General features: G+C 39.6%; 1 protein-coding gene across 6 annotated transcripts in view; it reads left to right on the forward strand.

Annotated features, from left to right (window-relative positions):
• Positions 1 to 25,066, forward strand: part of LOC110835779 (uncharacterized) — a 347,536-nt gene that overhangs the window by 223,092 nt on the left and 99,378 nt on the right. For 4 of the 6 annotated variants that reach the window (XM_022076346.2, XM_022076342.2, XM_022076350.2 and 1 more), the window contains exon 5: positions 16,923 to 16,981. The gene's annotated coding sequence lies outside the window, so the exon portion shown is untranslated. Of the gene's footprint in view, positions 1 to 16,769; positions 16,842 to 16,922; positions 16,982 to 25,066 lie in introns of those variants that run through there. The other 2 variants (XM_022076349.2, XM_022076351.2) reach the window with 2 other exon arrangements.

Below are 25,066 nucleotides of genomic sequence, written 5' to 3' on the forward strand. Positions count from 1 at the left end.
ATGACAGCAACTTATATCACCACGAAAACTCGTTATTGGATCCAGTCCTGACATAGTTTTTCAGATCACACGCCCACAGTATATTTTCGGAAGATCAGATTTAAAGTTACATCGTCTCCCATCTACATCAAGTCCCCCATTTACATTCACAAATCAGTTCCATTGGCATGTTGGTCTGTTATTTTCTGTGTAAGTAATTTTTTGCGTAGAAAAACACTTCCTCCGTACCATCCTGGGTAGTCTGGGGCGATTAACACAATCCTCAACGTCCATCCTCTAAATACTGTCTTGGAAACGTATAGAGACATTTTAAATTTCCTACAGTTCAATCCGCTGTTGTCCCTAGTCTTTGCTATATATCACCATCACTGAAGTACAGAAGATGACTGTCTTCCAGGATGTTGCGTCGTGTAGTCTGTGAACTTAATGGTACTGATGACAGAGGTAGTAATCACCTCTGACCGCGGCTGTAGTTGGAAGTCAGCGCTCAGCTGGTACAGTACCTATTGGTAGGCCCCAGAAAATTATCTATCACATTACTACCTGAATTATTTTGGCTAATAAATGCAATATAGTAGCGTGTTGTTTAGGTCTTTTCTTGTGCTCGGAGTGAGGTGCGTTTGATACAGCCGGTCTCACTTGGCCTTAATAATAGACCACTTGTCATTACAAATACGCTTTCTTGTACACGTAAAACGACATGCATCTGCTTTTTCTGTGGAACCAAGGACACTCTCGCGCTCAGCTGGAAGTCCACTGTATTATGTTTCTCCTTTGCTTCAACAGGTTTGTTTTTATCTGCGAAAGGATTTGCATCATTTCCATTTAAAATGTCATTCCTAACACCTGATGATGAGTTTGAACTTTACGAAATCATTCTGTAACTACGAACTACATGGATTTACTCTTCGGCACTAACAACTTACCTTGAAATTTTATTCAAATATTGTTGGTTGCGTAATTTTCAATAACCTGCTATTACAGTATATTCCACAAAAACGTTATCACCATGATTCATTCGAATTACATTAGGTGCAAATTTAATACTCTCATTTTATACTCTATCTTTTAATGGGCTTTGTGTTAATTTCCTTTTGAGCTATCTGGAGTAATTTAAGGCCTTGGAAACCTAAAATTTCTTGAAAATAAACATTTCCGTAAATTACATATATTTTACTGCAGACTCTATTAATACTCTTTTGATAACACTAATATGTGGAGTGGATACTTACAGTATATGGCGAACTATGTCCAATTCCTCACCAAGGTGGCCTACTATGGAACAGTGTGGAAATTTCAGTTTCTGTAGAAGGCACAAATTTTTGGTTTCGAAAATAAAGTCCGCCTCATATTTCTTAATTTATTACGCTAAGTAATTATTTTTGTATGCCTAATTATTATTTCTCTGAACCCACTTATCAACTTATTTTATAATTTATTTAGAACTATGATGCCTGTTTGTTCTTGCGTCCGTTTGTTTTACTACAACTACTAACGCTAACACTACTAACTTCTCCCGCCAACCCCACCGCCACCGACACTGCAAGGTGGAAGTTGCTGTCATAACAAAGTATGTTAAATATGAGGATCTTATGGTAGAAATGTTAATGATATTGGTGATGATGATGATAATAATAATAGTAATATACTCGTAATTTAAAAACGTTTATGTGGCATTCCAGCCCCAGTGTGTACGTACAAAAGACGGCCATTCTCGGAACAGCACGCATATTGAGAAAGATATTAAGGCTACGTTTTATTAATTTCTAATATATTTATTTTTTGGAAGCTGGTGTGGAATCTGTAAGTGGGAGAAGATAATTCCCTGGGTCATGAACAGATACTCTGCAACATGATGTAATATTAGGCTATGTGTATATCAATGGAAATTTAACGGACTGTTGGGCAGAGTGAAAATTTTATTCGACAAAATGAATAAAGCTGCAGTAGTACAGGAAATTTGGAAACTTCTGTCCTTACAGCCGTTAGAGGAAGTGTCTGGTAACATGTAGAGCTTTTTAAGGTTACTAAGGAATAATTTAGAACTGTCTTCTTTATTAAACCGCAGATATTTTAAGGGTCTGTGCCAATCCACCCCTGTCCAGCGCATTTGGAGAAAAATGTTAAGTATGTGGTCAGATCATCACGATGCCTTTGTTGAATTGGGAATGGGAACACATAAAGAGGCGTTGCATGCAAAAATATGACTGTCCTTTAGTGCTGTTTGAGCTTTGGGGGAAGGTAAATTATTTTCGTTTATCAGGAGAGGAGTAGACTGAATGGTCTGGCTTCATGGCTTTCTTGCCGGCCAAAACTGTGTTCTGATGGGGATTTACGGTTCAGAGATTTCCCTGAAATGCCTGGGACGTCGTGAAAAACAGTATTTTCTCTCTCTCTCTCAAGTAATTTGTGTAGAGAAGTAGGATTTGATGATTAACCAATATTTATGGAGCCCATTAGCTGACTAAATATTTAATATCCTGCTGTGTTTGTCGGTTTTTCGATGAGACTTCAGAATATAATTTTACGTGTTTATGTATTTTCAAGACTGGGTTTAATTTGCCTCTCTTTAAACCTTATAAGTTTCCATTTCCTTCGAGCTCTCAGCATGACTTCCTTCCTTTCGTTTACGTTCCACTGGCTGCTTTGTAGTATTCTGTTGTTTGTCTTCTTCATGTCATGGCGAATTCGTTTGGTACTGTTAGTTCCGTGGGCGAGTAGATAGACAGATTATCGCTGAATAGTTTATCAGCTGCGGAGGTTATTTACCAATGAATTGTATGAGAGATGACCGCGTTCCGCAAGCTTACCACTGGGGTTGGAACTATTAACCTTTTCCCTTACAACTTGCTTGTGGTATGGTATCGAAATCAATGTGCATGTAGCTTATTTAACGGAGTTGTCAGTAGCTCACACTTTTTCTCCTCGTCGAATGATAGGATTGTTAATTACTTATGAATTAGAACAGACGTACAAAGAAACGGACACTGTCTCGTAGAATTTGAGGTTTTCACTGTGGTGTGTCCGAAGATGGCTGTCTCCTGGGTTATAGCGCAGTGTAGTCTGGCAGAAGTCCACCAACATTTCAGAGGTCCTTACTGCCTCCATCATCACGGCGATTAATGAGCCGTGAGAGTGGCATCGATTGAGATTTAGGAAACTGCCGGTTAAGGCAGACACTTCGTCGGACCAGTGGGGAATGTAACTTTGATCGGGCGAGGGCCTAGGAGCCAATATGAGGGGGGGGGGGGCATAGCTTGGTCAGGTTCAAGAAATCAGCCCTCATAAGGGCCCCTTGGGGTCGGTAAACTTCTACCAGACCATACGACGCTAAAACCCACCCAGAAGACAGCCATCTTCGGACTTCGTCTCATTTCAAATACTATCCCGGCATTTGCCAAGATGGTGTGAGGAAAACCAAGGGAAACATCAGTTAGTGTAGTCGGTCTCTGGACAGGGATTTGAACCCGGTACATCCCTAGTACGAAGCAGGAATGCTGACCGCTCGGTTGCGACTTTTGTTGCATGTAGTGTGGCTACTGTTCAGTCCCACGAAATGCATGTCCACAAAATACAATGTAGCGTAAAATAATTTATTTTGTGTTCTACAAAACGTGTCTGCAAATTTAAGATACCGTTTCCTGAAGCTATTCTACCTCTTGTGAGAATGCCCATCAATTTAAATAGAATTACTGCCTCCGGCATCAGAAACAACTCTGAAGCACAAAAGAAAACGAAAATAACACGAAATAGCGGGTTTACTAAAGAAGAAGAGAGACCAATTACTTATCCCTGTGGTCAACATAAAATTTGACTAATGTTTTACGAATTGCCAGTTACGCTACATCAACAAGAGAAATTTTTTATTGAATGTATCAACGTCTTACAATGGAATTATTATGTGGGGACCGTTGGTTTCGTGTGGGCTGGCAACCAGCTGGCGTTTCTAGTCGATAATCGTTACCTGTGGTTACTTTTATTGCAAAACACTAGTGTCACCTGCCCTCCATGTTATTACACGAGGCTAGTTCATGTCAGACACATGCTTCCTTCCGAACATGGTGGCCCACGCTTCGCATTCGACATGTCCGTTATTCGAATACCGATGTTGGAAATTAATATCTGCATTCATGTACAGTGCTTCTTTAAGAAATCGGGAATTACGACACCTTAAAGATTTCCGTTTTTTGTGTGTCATTTGCACAAAATACATATCATTAACGCACCATGTGGTTGTCGGATCTATCTTTTTTTTTCTTCCAGAAATTAAACTATTAAGAAAGTTTTCGTTCTCGTTTTATTCATCCCCCTAACGGTCAAATACAATGGCTGCTCTACAGAAGATCAAATCAAATTTTATTCGTTTCTTTTTGTTTTGTTCCAGAAATGCTCTCCATGCGAAAATGTCCTTATCGAATATAAATTTTACCGAGATCAATTTCTATTCAAATGTAATGTGTATTGAATTGAATACAATCATATTTGTGATTTTTATTTCCTTTGAAACAATAGATCTATATCTATACTAAATTAACATTAGCAAAAGTTAGATGAAGGAGGTGTTAAATCGTATAGAATGTATTCCATAGGACTACACTTTTCCTCTCGTCTCCTTCGCCTGTGTCCCAAAAGATAAACCAATCAAACAGTACAATGCATTGTGTGTCACCCGGCGAGACTTGGAGATATTCGTAGCCCTGTTTAAATAAGGTTTGATCCTTTATGGGTTTTTAAATGTCTGGGACTACTCGAAATGCTGTTTTATAACAGACCGCTCGAATAGTCCGAAGAGAAACTTTCATCGAAGGACAAACTACAATTTCCGACAACGGCGGGTCCACGTATTTAAGTAAAAAAAGGTCAAGTTCTGTCAATTCTTTCGATATATTATTAACAGCATATTGACATTTAGGATGCTGTGATAAACTGAAAATGTAGCAAGGATGGATGGACAGACAATGAATGCAGGCAGAATTTTGATGGAAAATTATTTAACAAATTATTTGATATTAGAAAACCATGAAAGAGATGAGAAGATAGCATCAAGGAAGCAAATCCGTTTCGTGTCCATCGGAACTGTTTGCTGTTAATGTTGTTGAATCTTCGGGTTCGAATACCAGAGTTTTCTGTGCCCTACATTGAATTGGTTTCAGAACTACACAATGCAATTATAGTTATTATTTCAGCTCAATAGCATGAAGCATCTTAATCAGTATCTTGTCTAAGTTTTATACTGTGAACATCACTTCCATGCACGCACGTGTTTGTCACTCTTCCGTGTGATTTATCGAAGTCCGTCTATAAAATCGCATGGTAAAAGTGTCAGCTGTGTTTCGAGATAGTGATCATTGAAAGGAAATTGAGATATCGGCGTGTACTGATTACTGAATTTCTTCATAAATCATAACTAAACGGGGAAATGGTTTATATTATGCTGCTTCTTTACCTGTCTCGGGCCCTTAGCTTGTTTCCCCTACATTATCCCAGAGTCCTTCCACACGGAGTCACATGATCATTCATATCTTTCAGATTCACTCTTCATTCTTTACTCGTGTCTGGAGACGAAAAGAGGTCAAACTTTTTTCTCCCGTTCCTCTTCTTGACAGACAGAAGCCATGAACGCTTCTTACTGGGGGATATTTCTCCTATCCTTTGACAGTTAAAAAGAGAAGATCGAAATAAAAAACTTGATATATATGTCCAAACAATTTAGCATGCCCCGATATTTCGGATAACATTTTCCAAAAAAGATTGATGCAGTATACGATACTAAGAGAAGTGAGAGCTTTGTGTTGGGGAAAATGTTACTAAACTGTACTGAGAATTTAACACTGCCTCTTAAATTATGGGGCAATAGCAGAATAAATTCATGTACCAATAAGTAGAAAAACATTAAAATACTTGCATGTAAATTAATTACATAAATATTTTGTGATTTGTGTGTTATATTGATGAGACCGGGTGCAGTTTCAGTTCTAATAAATACGGGTGTTATTTGATAATCATTTTTTACAGATACAAATCTGTTGTTAGTAAATATGACAGACATTAAATTACAAGCAGAGCTTATATTCATTCCTCTTCAATTTTGTTACATCAAGAATTGCTAAATTCAAGAGTTGTACTTGGGCCAAATATGAATATACAGTCCTGTTTTTTATGTTATGATTTTTTATTTTGCTATGCGTCAGTCATTCAATCAGTCGTCAGCCATTTAATCTGTTAGTGGATCGATCAATCGAACAGAAGGCTAAAGAACATAAACTACATGTTTTAGAATTGCAGCAACTGCACGCAGTACTCGCAGATGCAAATCGATTCTTTATGAAACAGTGCCAGCAAAATATGATTAATTTTAATGTAATTATTTTGACATCAAGTGCCGTTTGTTTTATGAATTAACATTCTAAATTTGCCTCAATGCATTCAAAATTAAATTCATTTTGCCACCGCTATACACTCGCTAAATTTCATGAACATGCAAATTGTTGCAAAAGTTTCCTCGTGTTATTCATAATAATATTGTGTCGGTGCATGATATTCCTGCTACGAGGATTGTGATGGGGGGGAAAACTGGACATGTTCTATGAACATAAACGCCTTTCGACCAATTAGTTGGTTTATCTTTCTGTAAACCGTTCCTTCCGAAAGCCAGTTTGTGTTTTTGCCATGTCTTTCACCTCTTGAATAATTTATCGGATTTTTGTGTTCTATATGAAAAGCATGTTAAAATACTTCCTTCTTAAACAACCTTTCTCGGAGACCAGCCAAGTTCCAGTTCAGGACCTACGGTATAGTAATGTGCTGCTTAGTCAGGGCCAACGCACACCTCGTGGGGCGGTGACAGGTAAGCGTGTAACAATGACGGAATGATGATTAGTATGGAAAAATCGTAGAACTCAGAGGAAGACCTCCTCCAGTTCCACTTCGCCCACCATGAAAGTTACTTGAAGTAAGTTCGGATTGAGCCCGCTTCTCCTCTGTGAGAAGCCAACGCCTACCCACCTGAGCTATGGCATTGCCAAATCATATATAACAATGCGTTAATTAGATCTGTTGTGTTACTAATCCTTCCCAAGTATACATGTCCACAGTTCAAAGCGTAGCTGCCGCATAAGTGTGCCAGACCGGCGGAAACTGAAGCCCTGTAATCGAGAGAATATTCTTTGAATATGAACAGGCACACGGACTGTTCAGGATCTTTATTGTTCCCCATCGCACGTGTCTTCAGATTCACGTGAGCACATGTCGATGACGTCTGTTTGTGTTCTTTGGATAGCGCAAAAAAGTTCAATTTTTTTCACTTGTATACATTACTAGTCGTAACCGTTGAAAGCAACGGAATTCTTTGCAGGAGTGCGTCAGTGAACATGTGCGTCTACAGGGCACGTGGGGGGAAAAGGCGCTTACGCAATGTGTTGTGGAACACACAGAGGACTGAGTCAGTGTACTCAGAGTAGGAGCCCGCATAATGCAGACATTTCAAATGTTTAATTATTCCAACCTGATCACTTCCGTCAAAACTCAGAACGACAAAAACGTTAGTCGAGTTGGGACAGTCAGTAAAGTGATGGGATGGGCTAGATCAGTGGTATTCAACATTTTTTGTTCGTGTACTCCCAGATATAATTTCTCTTCAACTTTGTACCCCCAAAGTTGTTGGTGTATAATGCAAGTTATACATATTATAAAATCTACATCTAAAATAAATTAAATAAATTACATTACTGATTATTCAGTGTTTATCATAAAATAATATTTAAATTTCATGTACCCCCTAAGATGTCTTCGCGTACCCCCGGAGGTACGCGTACCCCAGGTTGAATACCACTGGGCTAGACGGCCACAACTGGGTTTTCGTTAAAGGCCGCCATGCTGACGGCTGTGGGGTCGCCCCGCGTTTGTCCAAGTGAAACTAAATACTGTACGCCCCCATCTAGAACCAAGCCGAGAATATGTAGAGATTTACCTCCATTCCACATACACGCATTCGTGTCGTGGTGGTTGGTTACTTGGGGAAACTTTTTTATTTCCGCTCAATAAAAGAATTATGTGCTATGAAGAACAAATATATCTGGTACATTTTCATTCAGTGAGAAAGTTGAGTAGTTGAGAAACGGCGCCAGCTTGAACGTCAGTCTTCACAGTTCTCTTGTATACGTGTGCACTGGCAAAACGTTTGTTTTTTGTTTCATTTATCAGCAGCTACAATAAACTTCACCGAGGAGTTGGCTGCTCCTGGAGAGACAGTTTTCCCATTAACAACTATTCAGTAAATGCAATTTCGAAGCGGTTTCACGTGTTTAATTACAAAGAATACACAATAAAGTGCCGAGTCTAAATCACAGCTCGCCAGCCACTTTTATGGTCTGACACTCAGCCAAGTTTTTACAGCTTGAGCACAGCTTATCACAACATAGGGAAAAAAGAGTTTCTCTTTGTTTACAATGTAACTAGACAGGGCATCCAAAGAGTGCCGATCTTGCGAAATGGATATAAAAGGCGACGAGAAATGCCATGAAGAAACGCAGTTTTTATTACACTGGAGATGACAAGTATGAGTCGATAGGATCCAGCTGTTGAATAGTTCACCAGTTTGTTTCAACGTTACACTCAATTCGGAATATCGGCTTTCTCGGAGTGTTGTACTCCATGGTATTAATGTATGTGTCGCATTACACGTCTGCCAGAGTTTCTGCACGTGGAAAAGCTTTGGAATATTTCACAAAAACGGACTTGAGGACAGACGTGAAAGTTTGATATTAATGATAAAAAACATTTTTTGGGCGAACTGCTGAGTCCGTTTGGCAACATTTTAGGGACTTGCTCTGTTTAACGATACTTAACGAACCACTTAGTACGTATGCGGGAATGGAAAAATCTGTACACGATTTTGGTCATAAAACTCAAATGAAGAGAACACACGGAGACTAAGGCATAGATGGAAGTAAAATATCAAAATGGATCTTTGAAAAATAGTGAATGAAATTGTGTACTGTATTCAGTTGACTCGTGACGGTGTGCACTGGTGGGAATCTGTAAAACTTTTGACGAGCATTCGGGATCCCTGAAAAAGGGAATTTGATGAACAGCTGAGCATCTGTCAACTGTTTCATGTTGTCTTGTTGTGTTTTTCGAAGGTATTGTTGTTGGTGCTACAGTGCGAGTTTAGTGGTCTTCTGCATCGCAGAGGTTATCAAAACATTTATTCAGTCAGCCAATATGACTCCTTGGGTGAGATGTCTGGAAGGGCTGCGCGCTCTCAGGACAAGACAGAAGAACACGAACAAAAAGACATGGTCCGAGCGGAATTCGAACCCTCGGTTACAGCGTTCAGGACCGCACTACTACCTTCATCGCCGGATTTGATGATCAGTGCCATAAATAACGGGTTGGAAGATGGCTGTCTTCTGGGTTGTTGGGCCGTATAGTCTGGTAGAACTTTACCAACGTTTCAGAGGTCGTTGCTACCTCCATCATCAGGGCGATGAATAAGTAAAATCCTCGAATTTTACTTAATAGCGGCTTGTATTTCACAAGACAATGAACGTACTTCATGGCTTCTTACTAGAAGATGATTTTTCTTTAATATTATCCACTTCCGACCTCACTAAAATCAGTATTTTAAAAGTTATGCATAACACATGAATCATGATGTTGATAGATGCACATCGATTAGTCACGTCGACGCGTTAGCCTGTTGTTTGATATTCTTCAGACTTGCAGCAATCTGTAACACACGGCAGCAAGTGTTTTGTAAACCTATCTGACAGGTTTTAGTTTTGTAAAACTTGCCGACGAAGTTACGTTCGTAATGCAGGATGGAATAAGCAACAACCTTATAAATACGAATTAATTGCATAATTACTGTGTTCCTGTACAGCGTAGATAGGGTAATGAATTTTCAACACGGACGTTTCTGAGCTGGTGTCTCTCTATAATATATATTTCAACTGAAACTGTGGGAACAACTATGTGAAACATTTACTGAAATATTTTATTTATTCGTTAATTGGAATCGCTTTTCAGTGTTTCTTTCAACATTTCAAAACAATTTAAACCTATAAAAATTTCTGATACATCGTAATTTCTGAATTCGTAACTTTATTGTCATTTACTTTGCTTTTTATGGATATTAAATTGTAAATCTTGAGATCGATAAATAGAATTAGACTTTTAATTGACCTATGTGGCGTGTATGTAAATAGTGCATATTTTTTCGGAATAAAAAACTTAAAAAAATAAATACTGAGATGGCTTCTGACACCCACTTACAGACCTTTAACTTTTGTATTGAATATGTTTTATTATTCACATCTCATAAATATTTCTAATCAAAGTTGTGTATTAATTTCTTGTTTTATCCATGCTTTTCACTCATCCTGCCCAGGCGTGTTTCCTTGATCTAGGAAACTAGTGTTGTTTTGAATATTCTTTCAGTACCTCTTACTTAATCTCTTTGACGCTTATGTTTTCCTCGCCAGTTTGTTTACGAATGTCGTGAATGCCCGTTTTTCCATCCTGTCCCCATGTAAAACTGTACGAATAATAATAATAATAAATAAATAAATAAATAAAAACAATAGCAGCTCCGAGCCGTGTGCAGTGTCGTCGTCTGCCTGGGTTGGTTGTATCAACAAGTAGCACGCAGTAGCAGCTGCTGGGACCACCCCGGTATATCCCATGGAGCGCGGCTTGCACGTGTCTCGGGGAATGACCCACAAACTCTTGCACAAAAACGCCATCAGCTTCAATTTTTCATAGTTTAAAATAATGTCGTAAACAGCAGCCTTCGCGCTTGTTACATAGCTTCGTGATGGAAAAAACTGGAGTTCAGAACCTGTGTTCCATCATTTTAAATGGATTGGTTTGTGAATTTGATGTTCTGGTAACGTTTTCACAGTTAAGCAGTTGAGACACTCTGCTAATCCATAACGGTAACAATTTATCGATTATGTTATCTTCCATTTTGAGAATGCAATTTATTTTCGAATATTTTGCCATAAAAATTAATTTGCTTTTCTCTTATTTTTCATTTTCATGTGGCTTCGAACATGCAATACCTTAGTCATGACCTTGACAAAGTATGATCTTGATCACTGAACAGTAGAAGAGTAATGGTAGTAATGATGATGAATTGTATGCAGGAAGTCGTGTCATATTCAAAATTAGAAATGTCATTTGGCTTCAGGAAAACCGCAGATGTTGCCAATTCGCTGGTCACAACTCACAAAATTGCAGTTCTTAAGAAAGGAGAATCAGTATTAAATCACAATTAAATCAACATCACCGTTCTAAAGTCAATTACAAGTTTTTAATACCTTCTTGCACTTTACGTTCATTTACTACAGACAAAAATCTGCTCTTGGCAATGATAACGAACAGTAGAGAAATTATATAATTGTTTCTGTGTGCTTTATGAAATAATAGCTTATCGAAAAATGTTCTCAAAACTATTTAAAATTTTAATGTGGCGTTAAATTGTGTTAAGGTGTTACGTTTTTGCGTGATGAGTCATTTTGATAGACTCGGTGGAAAATGAATTGTCCTTCATGCAAATTAAATGTGATAGTTGACCGATATGGACCAAATGTTTCTTCCGACAACCACAAATGTTCTCGCCTGTTATCAAATTTCAACAAAATCTGTCATGTATCTCTATCTGGAGATTGCAGTAGCGGACATACTTCATTCTATGCGTTTCTAGCAATGAATCCGTTCGTATATACACCATATCCACTTCTGTATTTAGCTGTATTTTGATTTATACCTCATTTCCGGTTACTCTACTTCTTTCAAGTGCGATCCCCTGTAAACTGACCTTATTTTTTGTGTTTCATTCTTCTCTCCTCCAGGCGCCAGAATACATTTTATAATTTCAATTTGCTGTGCGTTGCATATGCCACATGTGATAGACCGCGGCATGTGGCAGTGATATAAACCCTGGTGTCTAGCGGGTTTCTGAGTGTTTACACGGCCCACAATGCGGCGAAGAAGACTGTGTAGTGACTTCATTTCACGCTTCTTGGGCACCGTGTAGCAGAAACGGTGTGCACCAAAGTGTGTCCACAGTAAATCATAAAGAAAGAAACACATAAATAAACAGAGATAGAAAGAAACAAAGAAGAGATGATAGAAGCGATGGAAGGAAACAACAAAGAACCAACACGTTTCAAATTTTTGATCACTATCTTTGTTTCTAGATTTAACAATAGTGGAATAGTGGAAAAGACATATTTTCCACTTGCTTACTGTGCGATGTTTACACCTTGAAATTCGTTTATTTCTGATACGTATCTTGTAGCAGATCGATTAAAACTTATTTGTTTTTAACTTAAATCACGGGTTTAAATCTTACAGTATAACAGTAACATTAATTATGAGGCTAAACTTCACGTAGTTTTCTCTTGTTGGACTATGTAATACTTCATCTCATCTTGGAGCAGTTATGCCACATAATGTATGTAATGAAACAAAACAGAATTTTCCATATTATTTTATGTTCCAGAGGGATAATGGTATGAATCCTGTACAGCGTTATGCACTTTATATGGTGTCAATAACAAACCCATGAAACAGAGCTGTGAGCAGTTTATGAAAACCATTCCGCGAGCCACAACAGGTACTATGTGCTCCTGGCTCAACCCTCCGTTGGTTTTGAGCTGCAAATAATCGCGTGTAACAAATGAGAATGAGGCTTCACGCCCCGCAGTGCTAACCACACGCGTCGTGTACCGCAGGTACTGTATCGCGGCTCTCATAATTGGAAAATTTGGGAGGTTGTAGGAAAAGTAAATCACTTTTTATTGGTTTTACCTTGCGGTAGTGGCTGGAGGCTGACGACCATCTGCTGCTGAGGCATCCAGTGTACAGAAATTCGGCTGCACCAGTCTCTCAAAAACTTAATAAAAGTGAGAAGTACTTTAATTCTATGCGTAGAAGGGGGATCAGTACCAGACTAGATCTTAGACCTGGTGCCAGGGTTGTAGGAACACGATAATCAACTTGATTGGATGTTTTTGTGGAGGTGCAAGTATTGATTATGGTCTACTGGGCTGTGACGCCGTATGATTTATAGATAGTTACCAAAGTTTCATGGAACGTATTTTTATCTGTTTTACCCTGAAAGTGGAGGCGATACGTCCTTCTTGTGCCTAAGCATCTCACCATAAGTGTTCGTGTAGAAATAGTGGAAATCTCGACGCATTCTTAACCTCAGTCTGCATGCAGGTGGGTAGTCAACTTTCCCCATGTACTGTGAAACACAGATTTAGGGCGCTTGAAAACAGAGTACTGAGGAAAATATTTGGACTTAAGATAGCTAAAGTAAGAGGAAGGTGGAGAAAACTGCATAATGAGGAGCTTCATATTTTGTATGCCTTTCACCAAATTATTTCTGTAATAAAACGAGGAGCATTAGATAGGCGGAACATCGCATGGATGAGATGAGAAATGCACACAGAATTTTAATCTATAAAGCTTTAGTGAAGAAATCATTTAGGCATAGACCATAAAAGATAGATGATATTAAAATGGATTTTGAAAACTAATGATTGTCTTTCGTGTGTCACCAGGAACTGGCTATTGTGTGATTAGCATTTGGGTTCCATAAAAGCGAGAAATTTCTTGTCTGCTGAACTACTATCAGCTTCTCAAGAAAACCCAATAATATTTTATATAATAACTGAACGATCGTGGCTCAGAGTGGCAGTTCGTGCAAGCTCAATTTTGCTACGGACGTTCTTAATTAACCGTTAAATTTTAAATCATATTCTGACCTTAATCGTTTAAAATTTAAAATCGTCGTTAAGGGAGCGATTAAGCAACAAAGTTGCAACACTTGGGATTTTAATGTTATGACATTTAGTTTTTCATGTCTGTCCTCGTAACAGAAATCTGCTGTAGCTTATTAACTACAAGATAATAAAATAGAAACCATGAGGGTTGTATATGTATATTTATGTGCTTTACACCTGGATGATCTAATGCAGGAATGCTGCACTCTAAATTACTTTCACGTACTCTTACAACTGAGCGCTACTAATGAAATTCCCTTAAAATTCAGTATACATAAGTCTGATTCGTTTCGCCTTTGCAGTGTTCCCATAGCAACAAAACCACGCCCATTTCGTTTGTTGAGTCACAAGTCTGGAATCTGCTCAGGTGTTTTCTCTGTGCAGATCTGTCACTTTTTCCGGTACATTGGCACTTGTTTATTGCTGTGTTTATGTGTGGCTTAAATGAGGTTTTCTCCAAGATAAAACAGTTCCTAAGGTTGTTATTGTACCCCAAACTTGTTCTTCCTCTCTGGTACTAAAAATGTTGTGATACGCCGTCATAAAATCAGACGAGACAAGTTGAAATAATTACCGAAAATCTTACTTGACTCGACCTATGTTTAGAAGTTACCTGTGTCGGTGAATATACTTTAGTTAAGTTATGGGCTATGAGCTAGGAGGTTGGAATTTGATCCCCGGCAGAAGCCTTCCCTTCGCCTCCCTTTCTCGATTGTGCCTCACCGAGGACTAGAGTTGGCTCACCTGTGTAACTAGTGCCGAGGTCCATGATGCTTGAAATTACCTCCACGCCCCATAAACGTCGTCATATTGTAGTAGTCAGACACAGAGCAATCTTATTAATGATATTTTCGTCGTCGTCTAGGTCTTTACTGATATTTGCCAGGTCTCTGGTCCTAAATTTTAACCCTAGACCTCCCAGAGGGAAGAAAGGGTGTTAACTGCTCAATCACGACGTTCGGTGAAGATCCTAAGATAACACATGAGGATGAAAGGCCCTTACGAGATTTATATCCTCTCATTTACACAAATTGGCCTGACTGCTTATTTTATTATTACGTTATAATTTTTAGACATTCTCCACTGCGTAAGGTAACTGTACGTATTTTCACGACGTATGGGGAGTTCGCTCTGCTCCCATACACCAGTTGCTGTTAACATACTGACTACGTTTTATTTATCTATTTCTGTTTTAGGGAACAGTGGCTAGGCTATGCGCAGATGGTGCTGTGATCCGTTACGCCTTTCGTTACTACCGAGTAGTTCCAAGCAACTAATAAGTAAATTAATTTTGTTGTGAAAGGTAGTCAGTAGGCTCCAAGCTATTCCCGATGTTCCTGTCTCTAAATCTCTCTGAAGGAGGAAGAACGGAACTGAGGGTTGTTTGAAAACAAATTTATGAGGAGAACGTTTGGTTCTAAGAGAGACGGAGTAAATTACTCAGGAGCTGGGAAAATTACGCGTTCTTCTTGAACTAGTTAGATTTTTAAGCTTATAAATCCTATTCCATCAACTCTCATCCAAGAATTTTGTATTTCCATCTCTTTCTGAGACAATCTCTGTAGAAAATTACGTAATTGGGGGACATATAACTTGTAGCCAGAAATACAGCCGGTGAAAATGGCAAAATATGCTGGATGCACGAGGAAAGAAACGAAAACATGCTAAAAGAACTAAAAATAGAACATGTTTGCACATAATTTTTAAATATAAAAGCAGTTTGATTCAACATGACAGAAAAACTTCAGGAACTGTTCAGTTACAAAGCAGACGGGTTATGGGATTGAGGACGACCTTTACAGAGACTGCCGGGTCACTGAGGGCGAAGCGGGTCAAACGTTGGCCTAACAACTTTGACTGCTTGATGATGATTATTGGAGTTAGTATTCTTTGTCTATATAAGTGTGGTTGATGTGTCAGGATACTCAACCCCAATTATGAAATCGATAATTTAATTAATCGTTAAATAATGTGCAATTGTTCGGAAATTAACCTGTTCACGGACGTAGCCAGTCAGTTTGATGTTGTTCTTCAGGACTTTGAGATGAAGAAATGTGGACTTCGGTGGTACCGCCTTGAGAACCTCATCTCCCGGAACGTTTGTCTGAGCCAATGTAAATCCGGGCTGCATTATTCAGTTGTTAGTTAACTAGTCAGTCCATTTATTCGGTTTTGTTATTAATTGGTGGCCCACGTGCCATGGGTTGCCGACCGCTGTTAATGCGTCGTGAAGTGTTCCAGAAACACCATCATGATGCGTGTCCTGCTTTATGTTCACACACGGACTGCGAAATGTTCACCGGTGCATTGAATTCAGATTTGCCAATGTGACGCTGTAGTGCGGCCTTCCATATCGACAGTGGAAAGTCGATCTGACTAGGGGATCCGAAAAGTTAGGAAGTGCAGACAAGACGGCCTCCAGTTTATGCCGAGTGATTGGCTCTTCCTGTGTTTAGTAATGGTATACGCCTTGCAGCCGACTGATCTCCCAGCTTCGGGTTGCTTTAAGATTGGTCGTCTCATATTAATTTTTACCGGAAGGAAAAGATGTTCTCTGATAACGTAACCTGAAGCTTCAACTTCATGATTCCAAAACCTCACAATGCGCCTTACCTTACCCTGAACTAGTTCAGTCATTTTCCTGTTTCCACAACACATTCAGCAAGTAGGATTGGATTGTAAAAGGAAACGTCGATAAATAATTTTGGGACAGCATGTCGTGGTTCTTCAGGACTAGTGGGCAGCGCTGTCTGAGCCTGCCTGGTATCTTTTTCGAAAATAAATACACGAAAATCATCAATAATTGGAACGTTCTTTGTCTGGCAAGTAGAAAAAGCGTGAGATTACAAAGCAGGGCACACAGATGAATGATACGCCGATTTAAAAGAACCTGTTTTCTGATACCCTCATCCAAACCCAGTAAGCTCACAGATGGCAGCACTTAACGACCTCACCAAATCAACCACTAATATTGTTTCCGCAACAGCAGTCTCCATAACGTGCTTGTTCAGGCCACACTCCTCCCTAAGAAACCATGACAACCAAGTACGTACAATTACCCACTTAAATATCCCATATTATGTATCGATTTATCCAAACAGTACTAATGTACACACTTCATTTCAGGTTCCGTGGACAGATGTGCAACCGATACTTGACTAAACACGTCTTAACTACATACACAAGTAAGTAATTACCAACAAGAAATATTTTAATGTAAATGCCCGAACAACAATTTGATAGCACACACACTCCAACGTAAATATATATAAATAAATATAAAATTAAGGATTCCGTCCGGCGGTAATATGATAAGCGTGAATAATCTTGCTGCAAAATATTAACTCAATGCCTGGATAAAATGCATACATATTTATTCTTCCAATTAAACTTTTCCTTCATCTTAACTACTGTACATGCGAAAGGCAGATTGCAAATTTGATGTATATTTTATATGAACTGGGCAAAACACAAAGGTTTTAAGTATTTTAATGATCACGTAAACAGATCACAAGTATGGTTAAATACATCTATGTCAAAAAGTGCAGTTGTTATTTTAATTTGACGTTCCAATATATTCATGAAACACCCCAAGATGGCAAGAAGCCGAAACACATACTACTTCATCATATGTGATGTATAAATGCAAGTTGTCTTGGAGGTCTTAGTGTTTGTTCGTTTCGTTTTTCGAGGATTTGCATAGACCGAAATCTGTCGAGTGTAGTAGTTCAGCAAATTAAATATACAGACTGACGGATATCATCTGAGTGTTCACTTTCTGAAAAGAATGCATAATCTACTTTAAGCAGAGCGTTTCTTGAAAAGCTAATAGTCGCTCAGCAAATTGCCTTTCATAAAACGTGATAGATTTTTATTGCTTATTGTCTAATGTACATTTTAATATTTGCCTCGCATCTGCTCCAAGATCTCCCCAAGTTTTCCGACTAAGAAATTACTTGCAGTTCACGTCTCCCCGTGCTTGCTGCATACCCCGCCCATCCCAGGTGAATTTAAATTATAAAACTCTTCAGTATGATATTCTTTCTTGTTACTTTCTCCGTCTTAGGTCGAAGTACTTTTCCCGGCACCCTGCATTTCCGAAGGGTGAAATGGTGTAAGTCATATTTATTTTCTGGGACAGTAGGAAAGGCTGTGTTAGCTTTTTAATAAAATAGTACAACGCGTTATACTTTTTGGCTCTTAGTGACGTGTCCATTTTTTTATTGCCCTCGACTGGAACGCCTGTTTGAGACAAACAGTAGACTTGCCTGTCGAACATGACCGACTCGCGACGTGGCATTCGTAAACAGCTGATGTAAGAATCAACGACTGCAGTGTAATAATCGAAACTGTCATGAAATCTTAAGTCGTGCACTCGTGATGACGTCAGTATGTTACGAATCGTACTGGGCTGTAGACAAAATCAGCGATGATGCAGTTACATTCCAGGTATTCATTGCTGATCATTAAAATAAGTGTTCTTAAATGTTTTAGTTTTCGGAAGAAAATTACCTTTTTCTTGCGTGTTGGATCCAGAAATGGTTCTACTACAAAAGCACGACATAAATTGGTCCTAAAATGCCTTCAACCTGCGCCCAACAAATAAATTATTTTTTTTATATTCGTTTCAACAAGCTTCTATTCTCTCACTATTCTACTGTCGTGCAAGTGAACCGGTCGTCACTCTCCACCCATTCAGTTCTGGCATGTCCTAGAGGCCAGCAGTCCTGCCTGAAGATTTACGTGGTCTTTACCGGGATACCCTAGTGCCTAGCTTTAACAGTTCGTACATCTACTCTCCGAGAAAACTGAAACTGTCTAGCAGAACTCACGGCCGTATCTCAAGAAGGGATCTTCCACTTGTCGCATCATTTAACCGTTACTACAGACCTTCAGAAATTTTTATATTATGCGTGTTGACCCGCACAAGCACGAATTTCTTATCACATGACTGTACCGGTTAGGCAGAAGCACGATTTTTTTTTGTCATAGTCGATGTACTGGTCGGGTAGGGAGTCAACACTACCAGTTTCCCTTTTCTCCTGTCGGTAAACAGAACTTGGGCGTGGTTACCTTCACATCACTTTACCATCGAGGAATGAACTCTAGTACCCGTTGAATAGGGTCTGACTGGGTCACAGAGCCCGTCTTGAAGTAGAACCAAAGATAAAAACACCCAAATCGTGTGAGATCATGTTTCGTGTTACTTCGGAATTTACGTCACATTCTACAGACTTTTGGCTGTTCCTTGGAGTAGGTTAAATTAACTTTATGTCCTATTCACTCCTTTTTAATATCTAACTAGTCTTCTAATCCTATAAATTATGAAGTTACTCGTCTTATTTCTCCATATCCACACAGAAATCGTTTTAAAACTAATATTGTCCTTCGCACTTTGCTTTCTCTCGCGGAGTATCAATCATGTTCGAAGGCCACAAGAAACACCGTTTCATTGTAAAATGTTCAGAAGAATAAGGAAGAACATGTGTCCACGTTGAAGCCATACACTGATCGCTGATTGGCTTAACCATTTTAAAGCTCGAATTTTATCTACAAAATATTCAAACATTCACTGGCTATCGTAAAGAAAACACAACGTGTATCCATTACAAAGATCAGTTGATTGATGATATTCAGGGAAATAATGACTGATTATTGTGAGAATCCACACACTGCGGGAAAGATACAGAGTTGTTGAATGTTAAACCAGGTGTTACGTGTATTTGCCACTAGGCTTTAAGGGTTAACTTGTAACATGTAACGAACATTTGCTTCCGAGAAACTCGGTCCGTCGCTTTCGTTCTTGAAACACAATAGGAGGAGAGCAAACATCACTCCTAGGTCTTTACGTCCGCCGCTAACCATTTGGATTAGAGGCTGGGTGGTCCATATAACCGTCCTTGAAGCAACAAGCTACGATAGGACTGTCAAAATTCTCCCGCGGGCTGAATACAGGATAGTTGACACCGGAACGAATTGCTTCGGTAACACACACGCATTCGACAGAAGTTCTAGGACTACAGCTCGTGAGCTGTTTGCCACAATCGTAATCCAAGAATTACGTACCGGTAACGATCTTGATTTGTATTTGGGTTTCGTTCGTGTTATTGGATATCATGACAGATTTTCATGGTTTTCTTCTGTCCTTTCATCGGTAGTGTTGGGATAGTATTCTGACATATGCCACGACCTACATCTTCCTAATCCTTACCTACATGCCTTCTCTTAATTAATCAATAGAATGATTTTCGTTTCGGTATTTAACTATATGGTAGGTGGTAGGCGGATGGCAGACAAAAGAGATCTTGGAACTAGAAGATCTATGCACAAAAGCCCGCAAGTCTGCGTCTGTCACATTTTAAGCGTTGTTTAAAATAGAGAACGTAAAATGAACGCATAATGGTGAGATGTCTGTCTCTGTGTTTCATCTACAAAATTATTGAATGAATTTCTGGGAGATTTTGTACTGATTGTCTACATCAAAATGTGGAAGTTTGGTGTAGATTCTTATCCGTCTAGGACAGTCGTTACATTTATGATAGTCTACTGAAACTTCGACGTTTTCAAAACAACTCATCGGACAGAAGGTTGTCATAAAATACAACCCACACTAAAATCAATGACCTCTATTTGAAACCTGTTTTCACACTAACTCCATGGAAAGGATCTAACAGTAGTAGAAATTTCCGGTTTTTTATGACGTTAATTACCGTGTTCACTGGTTCTTTCGATATCTTATTATGCACATTTAAAGAGTATAAATAAAAACAAGTGATGATTATGGCGTTGACTTTGCAACCACGCAGTTGAAATAAATTAACATTAGGGCCGATAAGACATGTCTCATAGCAAAAGACGCATCAGGAAGTGGTCTGTATTCCAAGTTGGACTTCACCTTTCAGGATTTGTAGGAAGACGGTTGAGAGAAAACATTTCACATCTGCGGTTCTTTTCTCAAATAAAATCCCATTTGGTAACTTGCGGTTAAGCGAAGTACAAAAGAGTCTTAAAGTGAGAGGGACTCCCAGTAGACAGGTAAGAAAATTGAAAAGAAGGGAATGCTTAACTGTTTTCTCTTTTTAACCAGTGGTCCTTGTCCCTCGTACTTCTGCCCAGCCTTCACTCAAATTGCGTTGGAGGTGAAGATGCCCGTGGTAGTCTTCTGGTCTATGAGGCCGTGCGAACTTGTAGATGGGCACTGACGTTTCGGAGTAGTGTACTCTATCTATCTTCAGGGCTGCATCAGTACAACCAAGAAGACTACCGTCGACATTGATATAAGCATTACAAAAAATTGGAACTACGATGTGCGATCGGAAGGTTTCCAGACTGCGCGTATAAAAACCCGTACACTTATCTCAGGTATTAAATTCATCCATCACCCTCGAAGTAGTTCCCCTGGGAGTGAACACAACGATCCCAGCGCCGCTGCCAAGCCTGGAAGCATCCCTGGAAATCTTTCTTTGTCAGCCTGTCAAGCACCATCTGCGATTCTGCCTGAATCTCTTGCCAAAGACTCGCCAAAACGGCTACGGAAACCTATGAAATGCTAAAGCAAGCATTTGGGGAGTCCGCAATGGGTCGTGCACAAACTTTTGTGTGGCATTCACGTTTTAAAAATGGCCGAACCGCTGTCGATGATGACGAGCGTTCTGGACGACCATCTTCGAGCACAACGCCCGAAAATGTTACGAAGATTCGGCAGGCCATTCACGAAGATGGACGTCGTACCATCAACGACTTGTGCGACATTGTTGGGATAGGCTATGGGACCTGTCAGCTGATTCTAAAGGAAGAACTCCACATGCGACGCATCATGACAACGCGCCAGCGCACACCGCCCTCAAAGTTCGGCAGTTTTTGGCCTCAAACACCATGGCCGTCATCCCGCACCCTTCTTATTCGCCGGATTTAGCTCCGTGTGACTTCTTCCTCTTCCCAAAGATGAAAATTCAGCTAAAAGGAAGGAGATTTGAGACGATAGAAGAGATTCAGGCAGAATCGCAGATGGTGCTTGACAGGCTGACAAAGAAAGATTTCCAGGGATGCTTCCAGGCTTGGCAGCGGCGCTGGGATCGTTGTGTTCACTCCCAGGGGAACTACTTCGAGGGTGATGGATGAATTTAATACCTGAGATAAGTGTACGGGTTTTTATACGCGCAGTCTTGAAACTTTCCGATCGCACCTCGTATGTGCGTAGGCTATATTTTGTAAAGAAGTTAAGCTACCCGTGTATGAACACCACGCCATGGAACTTATAAAAGTGCACATGGAGACAATTTATACTGCACAGGAATTGGGCTGTTCCCTCCTGCATAGCATTTGTTAAATCTACGATGAACAGATAAACTATGAAAGGGCATGGTTCGGAATCTTTCATTAGCTTTCGATAATTACTCGCCTCATTAAAAAGTCCCGTACTGTTATGTAACCCCAAGATTTATAATCGTCATCACACAGATTAACCATGTATTCTGTCTCAAGATCTTGAATTCGGTTACTCTCTTTATGTTCTGCTTCTTTTAAGTCACTTGTAATATCAAGTTTCCACCTACGTGTCGGTCCATTTCCGTCCGTTCGCCAAACAAACTGTTGTTTCCTCCACGCATGCTACATGCCCTTCCAGCTTCACCGTTGTTTTAGGATGAAATAAGTCATATTATAATGGTATCATAAGTTTTCACGGCTGTGAAAATGTGGTGTTCTGAGTTGTGACACCATGTAATCTCAGCGTTTCAGAAAAAAACATCATCTACCTTCGTCCGAAATGTTGATAACCACTACAAAACTCCACGATGCCAGAAATCCATATAATCTCATCTGAAGGGTACATTCCTTCGGAATATATTCTCCGAGGCAATAGAAAGATGTTTTGGGGTATCCTTGGTCTCCTTTCTACTTTCATTATCTGTATGGAAGTCTTCGCTGCAGTACGTACAAAGCAAGAAGGAAAATAAAAGCTTCAAAAGGGAGTGTTTATTAGCAGACGCATGTCTCCTTTGCCCTGGTAGTTTGGAGAGGCCTTGGACTTCGGCAGAAGTAGGTGGGTTCGTCATCCCTAAAAACCACAGCGCGATACAAACGCCATCTGGTGCCAGGCTGTTATTTTGACAGGTTTCTTAACATTCTCGGTGTTGCCAGCATTATCGTTTGACACTGAAATCTTATACCATAGTGAATTACACAGAAGATTCGTACAAGTAAGAAACAAACTAAATGATGTTCTACAAGTGAATTCACGTGTGGAGATGAAAAATGCAGACATTTTCGTTGCAAAATATAGTCGTGATTCAGCAAAGATTGAAAAGATTTTGTAGCGGTGTGCACATGCTTCATCATGAAGCCCATTGAGGACTTTTATGAACACGGTAATGAACGTTCACTTTCCATAACACATTCTTGGTCAGCTGAGCAACTATACGAAATGGAACTCTTCTCCATAAGGCTGGATATTTGCCTCTCAGTTTCTTATAACTGCGACAACGGGACTCAATATTGCCGCTGGTTTCCTCGTTTTGCGCGTGAAGGGGTTCGTGTGTCGTAGTTAGGGGTAGGTTTTAAATGGAACATTCTGAACAATGTGGATAATTAGAAGAAGCACAGGCCCTGATCACTTGCTTTGTAAGCAGTGTTCAGCAAATGACGTCGAAACTCCACCCAGCTTCTAATGAGATCCTCATGAATGGGCTTCCTTCACGATGCACTAGTGCGCATACATTTAAACAAATTCTTATGTAAGAGCCTCTGAACCTTTTTGCTGCCTCAGAATTCTTTTGTCACAATTACATTTTAGCGGTGCCATAACGAAGGGTCTCATTAACATTGAAGAAGGATTGGTTCAAAAACTTCCATATTTCTGATCGTGGTGTGAATAATAAACCACTAGGGTTCCCTCTTCTTCAGCTCTCCAAACCCTAGATTTGAATCTCTTTGCTTTTTCTAGAGCAGAGCACCACGAGGCTTGATAGAGTGCTTCAGAGCAAAAATGGTGTATGTGTTTTAATCATTTATAATCAACATAATGCTTGTACAGACTTCAACATTCTCCTCTTTCCGACGTCTCATTCGAGACTCTAAAAACTTCAAAGATGGTACAGTGTCGTTTAATAAAATGAGACGCATTCATGTCAGAGGAAATAATAATGCGTCACAGATATTCTGATTTAGAAAGCGTATGCACTTATTTACAGCATTAACTAAATATTTAATTTATTTGCTAGTTGTATTCAGAACGTTGCCGCGCACTTGTTAGCACTCGTGCTTCGTATTCGAGCTGTCTCGAGTTCAATTCTCGGCTTGGAGACCGGCTACTCTGTCAGAGGTTTATTACGGTCTTCCTCTGTCAATGAACAGAACATGCAATAATCAACTTGTGCATTCAGTGTTCTTAACCTATCAAATAACCTACCAGTTAATGTCACTATAAGTGTAATAGTTGGAATCGCCATGCTCAATGTTGCCTAGGAATCAAGTGTACTGTAAGCCTTCGACATTACAACGCAGGAAGGGAAATCTAAGAAAGCATAATGGAGACGAAATGCAGTTCGTTGATGAATTATCTAATACAATGATGTTTTCATTAACTTATTATTTTATCCTATTTCCCACATGGGATATTAGACACTCAATGTCTCAACACATGAAACGGCGTTGTAAAATAACAAAAAAAAAACCTTAAGAATCTGTGAAATTGTCTCGTAACATTATCTGTGATGTCGCTCGTAAGCCGAGAAAGCGAAATCAAGCCCAGACAGAAATCATCCGCTTGAAGTGAACTCCCTTTAATATCAGATAAGGAAGATGTTTACAAGGAACGCAACTCGTGACAGGAGCACCGTAGTTTATCCACTAGCTTCCTGTTTCTGCTTCTTTCATGTTTCTTCTTTTTACTCGTAAAAGGAGAAGAAAGCGGAATGAAGGACCCGAATGGCAAACGCAGACAAGTTCAAAGGAAACTTGGGCAAACTGACTCGAAATCGAAATGTCCTCCATCTGTTTCCCTCACAATCAGGATTGGCCTGACCCTCTCCCGCCGGCCTTCATCAGTTTTCCAGTCCACGAGGAACACGAAGCAAACGAGGGTGTGAAAAAGAGCCTCGAGCTAGAAAGAAGTGTAACAAAACACACAGAAGAGTGGATAGAGAGGGAGAAAAGGCCATAAGGATTTCGTCTGTGGAATTCAACAAACAAACAAGGGCACGAGTGTCCTTTCTTTTTCTCTAAACGTTTACAATTTCTCTGCCTGCAGAGAACACCTTCCTTTTCTTCAG

This window comes from Zootermopsis nevadensis, unplaced genomic scaffold (genome assembly GCF_977971745.1).
Source record: "Zootermopsis nevadensis isolate Lab colony 2312 unplaced genomic scaffold, Znev_1.0 Znev_ptg000029l, whole genome shotgun sequence".
NCBI lineage: Eukaryota > Metazoa > Arthropoda > Insecta > Blattodea > Termopsidae > Zootermopsis > Zootermopsis nevadensis.